The 7799-nt window shown below is 45.1% G+C and overlaps 1 long non-coding RNA gene across 1 annotated transcript in view; it reads right to left on the bottom strand.

Moving 5' to 3' along the window:
- LOC114023542 overlaps positions 1 to 7468 on the bottom strand; it is a 12741-nt gene extending 5273 nt beyond the window's left edge. The window contains exon 1 of the long non-coding RNA XR_003566815.1: positions 7391 to 7468. This is a non-coding gene — a long non-coding RNA (uncharacterized LOC114023542). The remainder of the gene's footprint in view (positions 1 to 7390) is intronic.
- Positions 7469 to 7799: the final 331 nt, after the last annotated feature.

The raw sequence follows: 7799 nt of genomic DNA, 5'->3' as shown, positions 1-7799 counted from the left end.
CTTCTTCTTCTTCTTCTTCTTCTTCTTCTTCTTCTTCTTCTTCTTCTTCTTCTTCTTCTTCTTCTTCTTTTCTTCTCCTCTCTTCTGTCTCTGTCTCTCTCAATTGCTTTGCATTACTTCGCACATTCTTTGTAATTACTTACTTATGTATGTCTTTTTCCCCTTAGGAAAATGTAAGCTCTTTGAAAGCAGGAAATTTTTCACTTTTTTTGTCTTTATGTCCCTAGACTCTAACACAGGACTCCCACATTTTTGTTTTGTTTTACTGGATCTGTGATTTCATTAGTAAAGGAAATTCCCAATACAAAAACTCCCTTTTCCAATGCAAAAACAACCCTGCTCAGCAACTAATCACCTTAAAGAGTTGCTCAGGGCACTGAGAGGTCAGGTCACTTACCCAGGGTCCCATCACCAGGACATGTCAGAGACAGGACTTGAACCCAGAATGTCCTGCTATTGTGTGTAGCCCTCTTTCCATTCTCCCACCCTACCCTTACAACTGCTTCTTATTCCTTGCCCACAGTAAATACTTAATAAACTCTTATTGAATTTAATTGAAAAGTGAAAAAGGCATCAGATTGGAAATCAGAAGACCCAGCTGGAGTCCTAGATCTACCATTAACTCATTGTGTGTGTGAGACCCTGGGCAAGTCATTTCCCATTTTTTGGTTTCTTTCCTTATTTGTAAAATGGAGGAGCTGGAATGGATGGCCCTTAAGGTCTCTGTAAGGTCTGATTTTCTGTGATTCTGTGACTGTCTATTATAGTAGAGACTGCACAGCAAAGCCACCCGAAGTAACTGGGATTTTTTCCAGAGAGAAGCCCCCAGATGTAGGAGTTTGTACAGCCAACTCCTACTCCTCTGTGGTGATGGAGGATGGGGACAATAAAATTAAGGTGACCAGATTTAGGACTAGACGTGACTTTAAAGGTGATCTAATCCAGCCCCCACATTTGATACATGGGACCACAGACATGGGCCCCAAAAGAACTTATCATCTAGTCCAATCCCCTCTTTTTACAGTTGAGGAAACTGAGGCCAAGAGGTGAAGTGGTTTGTCTAAGATCAGACACACTAAATATCAGAGCTGGGATTTGAACCCTAGTGCCCTAAATTCAAATCCAGCCTTCTTCCCACTGTACCATGGCTGATAAGGAAACTGAGGCCCAGAGAGAAAAGAAACCTACCCAAGGTCACCCAGCAGATCAGAGGCAGAGCTGAGACCAGAATCTAGTTCTCCTATCCCCCATTTACTCCCAGGCTAAAAAAACTCTTACCATTCCAGCTCCTCCATTTTACAAATAAGGAAAGAAACCAAAAAATGGGAAATGACTTGCCCAGGGTCTCACACACACAATGAGTTAATGGTAGATTCATAAGTTTCCATCCCAGAAGGATGTAGAGATGAGGAGGACGGCTTAGGAGGGTGATGAGGAACACTCCTGCAGGTGTGCTTACTTGATAGCACGAGCGTGTTATTTTAAGTAAATTATTCTCATTCTTTACTACCAACATGAAGTTTAAGTGATTTGTTATCAACATACTGAATCTGAGAGGAAATGGGGAGTGTCTAGTGGGACGGGAGCAAATAAGTCAGTAAGAGTTTTTTTAGCCTGGGAGTAAATGGGGGAAACTGCCCCTCCCCATTAATCAGTAGAGAATGCACATGGAAGGAAGGAAAGCAAGAAGGCAGGAGAGAAGGAGGGAAGGTGGAAGGAAGAAAGGAAAGAAGGAAGGAAGGAAGAAGAGGGGGATGTGGAAGAGGAAGACGAAGGGGAGGAAAGGGGGGGAAGGGAAATGAATGGAAGGCAAGAGAAGGCAAAGGAGGTAAGGAAGGAAGGAAGGATTTGGAAGAAGAAAAGAAAGGAAGGCAATGCCTGAAAAGGAAAGACGGGGAAAGGGAAAGAAAGAGAAGAGAAGGGAAATGAAGGAAGGAGGAAGGATGTGTAAGACGAAGAGGACAGGGAAGGAAGGAAAGGCGGGAGCAGGGAAGGGAGGGCAATAAAGGAATAGAAGAAGGATCTTTTCCATGTTTTCTGTCCTCTGGGGCTAGGGATTATGGCCAGAAGTTTCATTTCTGGACAACTCCAGGTAGAATATTTCAATCTCGAGTAAGGAATCCCAGTCTCAGACTTTCCCAAGTTGGGGTCCTTGTCTCTAGTTGTCACCCGCCTCAGGAAGGAAGGACTGACTGAGGCCCCGGCAGTCCCACAGTTAGGTCAAAACCCACATAGACAACATAAGTCCAGGGACCATCCAGAATTTCTGTGACTCCCTGGACATGTCCAGGACCTCCCTCTGCAGGCCCAACAAGATTGTGGTCATGGGAGTTTTGAGGGGATCAGTGAAATTTCTTTGAACAGTTTGAGGAGGCAAATGCCAACAGAATTCCAGATAATATTCCCACTAGTTTATCAGGACAGGCTCACAGCTCTTCCCTTGGTGACACCCTCATTCCATTCATTTCAACCACTGACTATGGTATCTCACCTTCCCTGTGGCCCTCCCAGACTGTGAGCTCCCTGAGGACGGGCCCCTGGTCTGCCAAGGCAGGGCCAAGTCCTATTCTTCCCCTCTTCCCACAGCAGAAGCAGGGACCTAGCTGGATCTAGAAGGAAAGACTTGTTGAATTGAAGAGGAAGCTAAAGATAACTAGAAAGTTATGGCACTGGGGGGCCATGCCCAGGGAAGAGGCAGAGGCAAGGAAGGGGTTGGTTGGCAGCCAGAAAACAGGAGGTGCCCCTGAGCACCCTTAGAATAAGCACTGTGCCCCTCTCCATCACCAGGTGTTCGTACTACCAAACACTTCCTCTGGCTAGCCCCCAGAAGCCCTCCTCCTTGGCTCCTGGCACCATCAGCTAGCTTTACCAAAGTGGTCACGTGCCCAGCTGTTCTCAGGTACCTCCACTCCCTCCTGTCCCCAGAGGGCTTCACGGAAGACAGGAGTTACTGAATCCACCACCAAAAGAGAGTTCAGGAGGGAGGGTGGGATCAAACAAGCCCAGACCAGCCCACCAAGGTTCATAGACGTGCAGGACCTCCCTCTCCTCATGCTGTGTATCTCAGAGTGCTGGGAAAGTGGTGAGGGGCAGGAGAGGCCTGGAATTGGGAGGCAGCTCCAAAAGTCACTAACTTTGCTTTGAGTGGGAGAAGGCTTTGAAGGAAGACTCAGGATAGTTTTCTGAAGTTCAGGAACAGTCATTCCCAAGTAGTGTTGGGGGAGTCAGAGGATGGCCAGAGTCACAGAATGTCAGGGCTGGGGATGAATCTTAGGATGCATCAAGCCCAGCCTCTTCATTCTATAAGGGAAGAAACTGAGACCCAAGGAGAAATGACCTACCCATTGTCACATATCAAGTTATTGGCAAAAACGAGACTGGAGTCTTCCATTGTGCCAAACTACAGTCATATTTCCTTAAGAAATAAGACTCCAAGAACGCTGAATTTGGGTTGATATGACTTGAATCTCCCCTTTGTGCTATCTATCTGAAAGGAGTTTGGTAAGCAAGTGGGACAATCAAGACTGGTAGTAACAGACAGGAGATGACTAGTTTATCAATGTGGGAGTCATTTCCCAATCAGCAGTCTAGGGGCAGTCAGATTAGAGATTTTAAAAAAAGGCAAAATCAACACCAAATTAGAAGACTATGAAAAATAGAAAATAGATCAAAGTAAGTCATGGACTCTGGTTATCATTGTCCCTTAGAGAATTTTAACTGATGACAAAAAGGGGTGGGGGTCACCACAAAGAAGCTGAAAAACTTCTTTGGAGAGGGGGAAGGGATAGGGTGGTCTAACAGTTTAGGGCCTCTTACAGGAGGTGACCTCTTGAGCTAGACCTTGAAAGGAGCTAGTGGTGAGAAAGCAGAGCATTCCAGGAATAGGGCACAGCCTATGCAAAAGCATAGAGGTTGGAGATGAACAAGAAGGCATGTTCGGGCTGAAATCTGCATTAGTGGAGGGATTTCCCGTACGTATTTCAAAATAACAGATCCACTGACATATTAAAGTATAAGGGAAAACTTCCTAACAATTTAAACTGTCACAAAGGGGAAGGAGCTTCCAAGAAGTAAGAAATTCCAAGCACAGCACTAAAGGTTAACGAAATGAGGTTGTATGACCCCATATCAGGAATGTTGTAGAGGGGATTCCCATTTGTGTGGGGATTGGATAAGAGGAGCTCTGAGATCTCTTCCAGACCTGAAACTCTATCATTCTAAATGAGAGGGTACATGCAATAGGGTAGGAGTGTGGTGAGACAAAGAGTGGAGAATATGTAGGAAAGATATAAAGAGCTTTGGAGTTCAGGGAAGGGAAGGGTTACTTCGAGCTTGGGAGAGATCAGGAAGAGGTAACCTCTGGGCATTGTGATTTTATATTAGAAGTTTTTTTCATTTTACAAAATATGTTTTCGATGCTAAGATTGAATATGATGGCTATTTGTTTACAATGGTCAATATTTGGCTACTGGATCAATAAATCAGCATCTGTAACAGACCAACACCACCAGCAACCATCTCCAGCCCTTTTAACTCACCCTGACATTCAATATGCTTTAGACATTCTGCTAAGAAAAAGCTAAAAACTGTGACTGTATCTATTGCCTGGTCCTCTGGGAGTTGTTAGAGTCAAGTATCATCTGTAAGATTCCCCCAGAAAAATGAGCAACTGATTTGTATTGGAGTGAAACGTGGCATTAAGCTATAAAATCCCACGCATTAAGGCAAGCCCTGGGCAAAATCCCAAGGCCAGGGAATTTTTTACTGGAGAATTCAGTCTTCATGTATCAGAGGATCGCAGACTATCAAAGCTGAGTGAAAACTGAGAGCATCGATCAAAGGGTGTCAGAGGTGGAAGGGATCTTAGAGCACAGACAAATAATTATGCATAGAAAGCAATAAATAAAAGTCAGGTATCTCATCTGAGTCTCTCAATGACCTTGTAAGATAGGTACTACTGGTATTATCTCTATTTTATAACTGAGCAAAGTGACTTCAGTTCTAACCCTAATCTCAATTTTAACTATCTCTCTAACCTTAATTCCAACCTTAAACCTGACCCTGACAGCAATTCCAATGTAACCTATAACTCTGGGGCAGACTGAAGTGAGCAGGAGATGATATAAGTATACCATCTGCTTCCCAACCCCCTTCGAGCCCCCATCAGTGTACCCACAGAAATACATCCACTAGGGCAACTGGAGTACTAAAAACCACCAATGAGAGTTTCTGTCTAAATGTTTAGGATGTGTTTTGGGCACCCAGCTCTGCTTCTGTATCTCTTGGTTGGGGAGCTGTCAGCTACCACCAGCCTCATTACAAGTCCCAGCAGATCCTCCTATAACTTCCTGCTCTTGTTCTCCCCTCATATCTTTTGTGAGAAGTTGCCTGCAAGGCAATATGTTTTCATATGTGTCTATATAATGTGGGTGTGTAAAAGTCATCATGTAACATGCACTGACAGCAGGTGTATACATGTGCAGTTACGTGATCGACACTGAGTGCTTCTCCGAGGAGCTGGGGAACATTTAGTGTGAGTTTCTGTGTAGACTCTCATCTCATTTACAGTGAGCGCAGGCTGGAGCTTGCCCAGAATATGCAGCTAAGTCCATTATTTGAATTTGCAGTACTAGGATTGGGGATTATATGCCAAAAAAAAATGATCATTGGTTCTAGCCCCATGGAAATAGGGCCTAGGAATTTGAATAATGCTACTACTTGGCAAGACTCATTCTCTAAAATTCAAGGGATTTTGAGAGTATCCTCAGAAACAGACCGTATAGAGAGGATTGAAGCTACCAGAGGTGTTTAGCTTGGAGAAGACGTAGGGAGAATGTGATCCTGGTCTTCAAGTTTTGGAAAGGCTATCATGGGGAAAAGTAATTGGGCTTGCTCTGTGTATGCCCAGGAGAGGAGTTAGGATCGGGAGGTAGGATGAGTGAAGAAAGCTGAATATTTGTCTCTCTAGAAGGAAAAACATCCTAATGGCGAAAGGTAGCCTAAAGCAGAATATTTCAGGGAGCACTGGATTCTCCCTCGCTGAGGTCCCCAGGCAGTGGCCAAATGACCATTTGTCATTCTTTGTTGGGTGCAGCATGGCCCCCGAGGTTCCTTCCTATCTGAGGCTCTGCAACCCTCCACCTGGCTCACAAGTCAATCGTGTGGAGTGATCCCTCATACATTTGCAAGGGATCTCAGAGGGCTGGAAGCAAGAGTCCTTTCTCCAAAATCCCCCAAAGGGTGATATAGTCTCCGTTGGAAGACCTCCGGTGACAGGAAACTCACTACCTTTCAAGGAGGTCCATTCAACTTCTGGGCGGCTCTACTCAGCAGGAAGGTTTTTATATTGGGCCAAAATCTGCCACCTTGTAACTTTCCCCATATGCTTCTGGATTTTCTTCCTGGGACTGAGAGGGATGACTTAATCCCTCCTTCTCAACAGTAATCACGTCCGTGCTAAGCCAGCAGCTCTTTCGATCCTAATGTGGCATGTTCTATTTGAGTCACTTTCCTTTGTCAGTTTGTCCAGGTAGACAGGGGCTCTTAATCTTTTGTGGTCTTGGACCCACTTTGGCAGGCTGGTGAAGCCTATGGACCCCTTCCAAGAATCCTGTTTGTAAATGCATGAAATAAAATGCATATGGGGGCAGCTAGGTGGTGCAATGGATAGAGCACCAGCCCTGGAGGCAGGAGGAGCTGAGTTCAAATCCAGCCTCAGACACATAACACTCACTAGCTGTGTGACTCTGAGCAAGTCACCTAACCCCAATTGCTTCACCAAAAAAAGAAAAAGAATGAAAGGAAGGAAGGAAGGAAAAAAGAAAGGAAGGAAGGAAAGAAGAAAATGCATAGACAGGATTACAAAGGAAACCAGGAAAAGTGAAATATAGTTATAATTTTTTAAAGGAAGTTCACGAACCCAAGGTGAGGAGCCCACAAGAGAGGCATTTGGGTATAATGTACAGAGCGCTGGACTTAAAGGGAAAGAGATGTGGGTTCCAGTCCTGCCATGGAAACTTACTAGCTCTGACAGGCTTAGTTTTCTCATCTATAAAATGGAAATAATAGCACCTATCTCACAGTGAGACATTTAAAGCGCTATGTAAACATAAACTGCTACTATCCTTGTCATTCCTGTTCAAAGAGTCACAGATTTTGAAAATTGTAAAGGATTTTAACAGGCATTTCATTCAACCCAGACCTAAAAGAAATCCCAACTTCAATATACATATACCTCCAAGGAGAGGAAACTCACCACCTATCAAGGTAACTCATTATTGAATAATGTCCTTCTCACCATGGAGTGCCCTTTCCCCTTCTACCCAGCCTGCCTCCTCCAGGGAGCCTTCTCTGAATGCCCCCAGACACGTATCTGTTTTCACTGACCTACCCGCACTGAATGGCTGGACCACCACACAGACTCTCCAGGTCATGGACAATTCCAGGTAAGATGTTAGCAGCAAATAAAAGTGTTTCTCCCCAGAGCGTGCATGTAAACAGAGGACAAGGCCTCCACCCAAAGGAATGAGTGAATTAATGCAATGTCAGATTGGCAAGGAGAAAAATATTTAGGGGGGAGGGGCGCCTCCTCACCTTGGGCCTTAAAATCTACACACACCCTACCCTGCAAAGAGAGGAGGGAGGAGGCTCCGTCCTAGGCCTGCAGATCTGGCCCTAAGGGGGCCGCTCTCTGGCCTCCACCAAAGCTGGGCTGGACCAGAGCCAAGCCAGATGGTATCAGACCTGTTCCTACCTGCATACCTGCCTGTCCTTGACACAGGAATGAACAGAAGCCTCCA

This window comes from Vombatus ursinus, unplaced genomic scaffold, assembly GCF_900497805.2.
Source record: "Vombatus ursinus unplaced genomic scaffold, bare-nosed wombat genome assembly UNPS02014818.1, whole genome shotgun sequence".
Lineage (NCBI taxonomy): Eukaryota > Metazoa > Chordata > Mammalia > Diprotodontia > Vombatidae > Vombatus > Vombatus ursinus.
The sequence above is the reverse complement of the archived record's forward strand: the minus strand, read 5'-3'. Positions and strand labels throughout refer to the sequence as shown.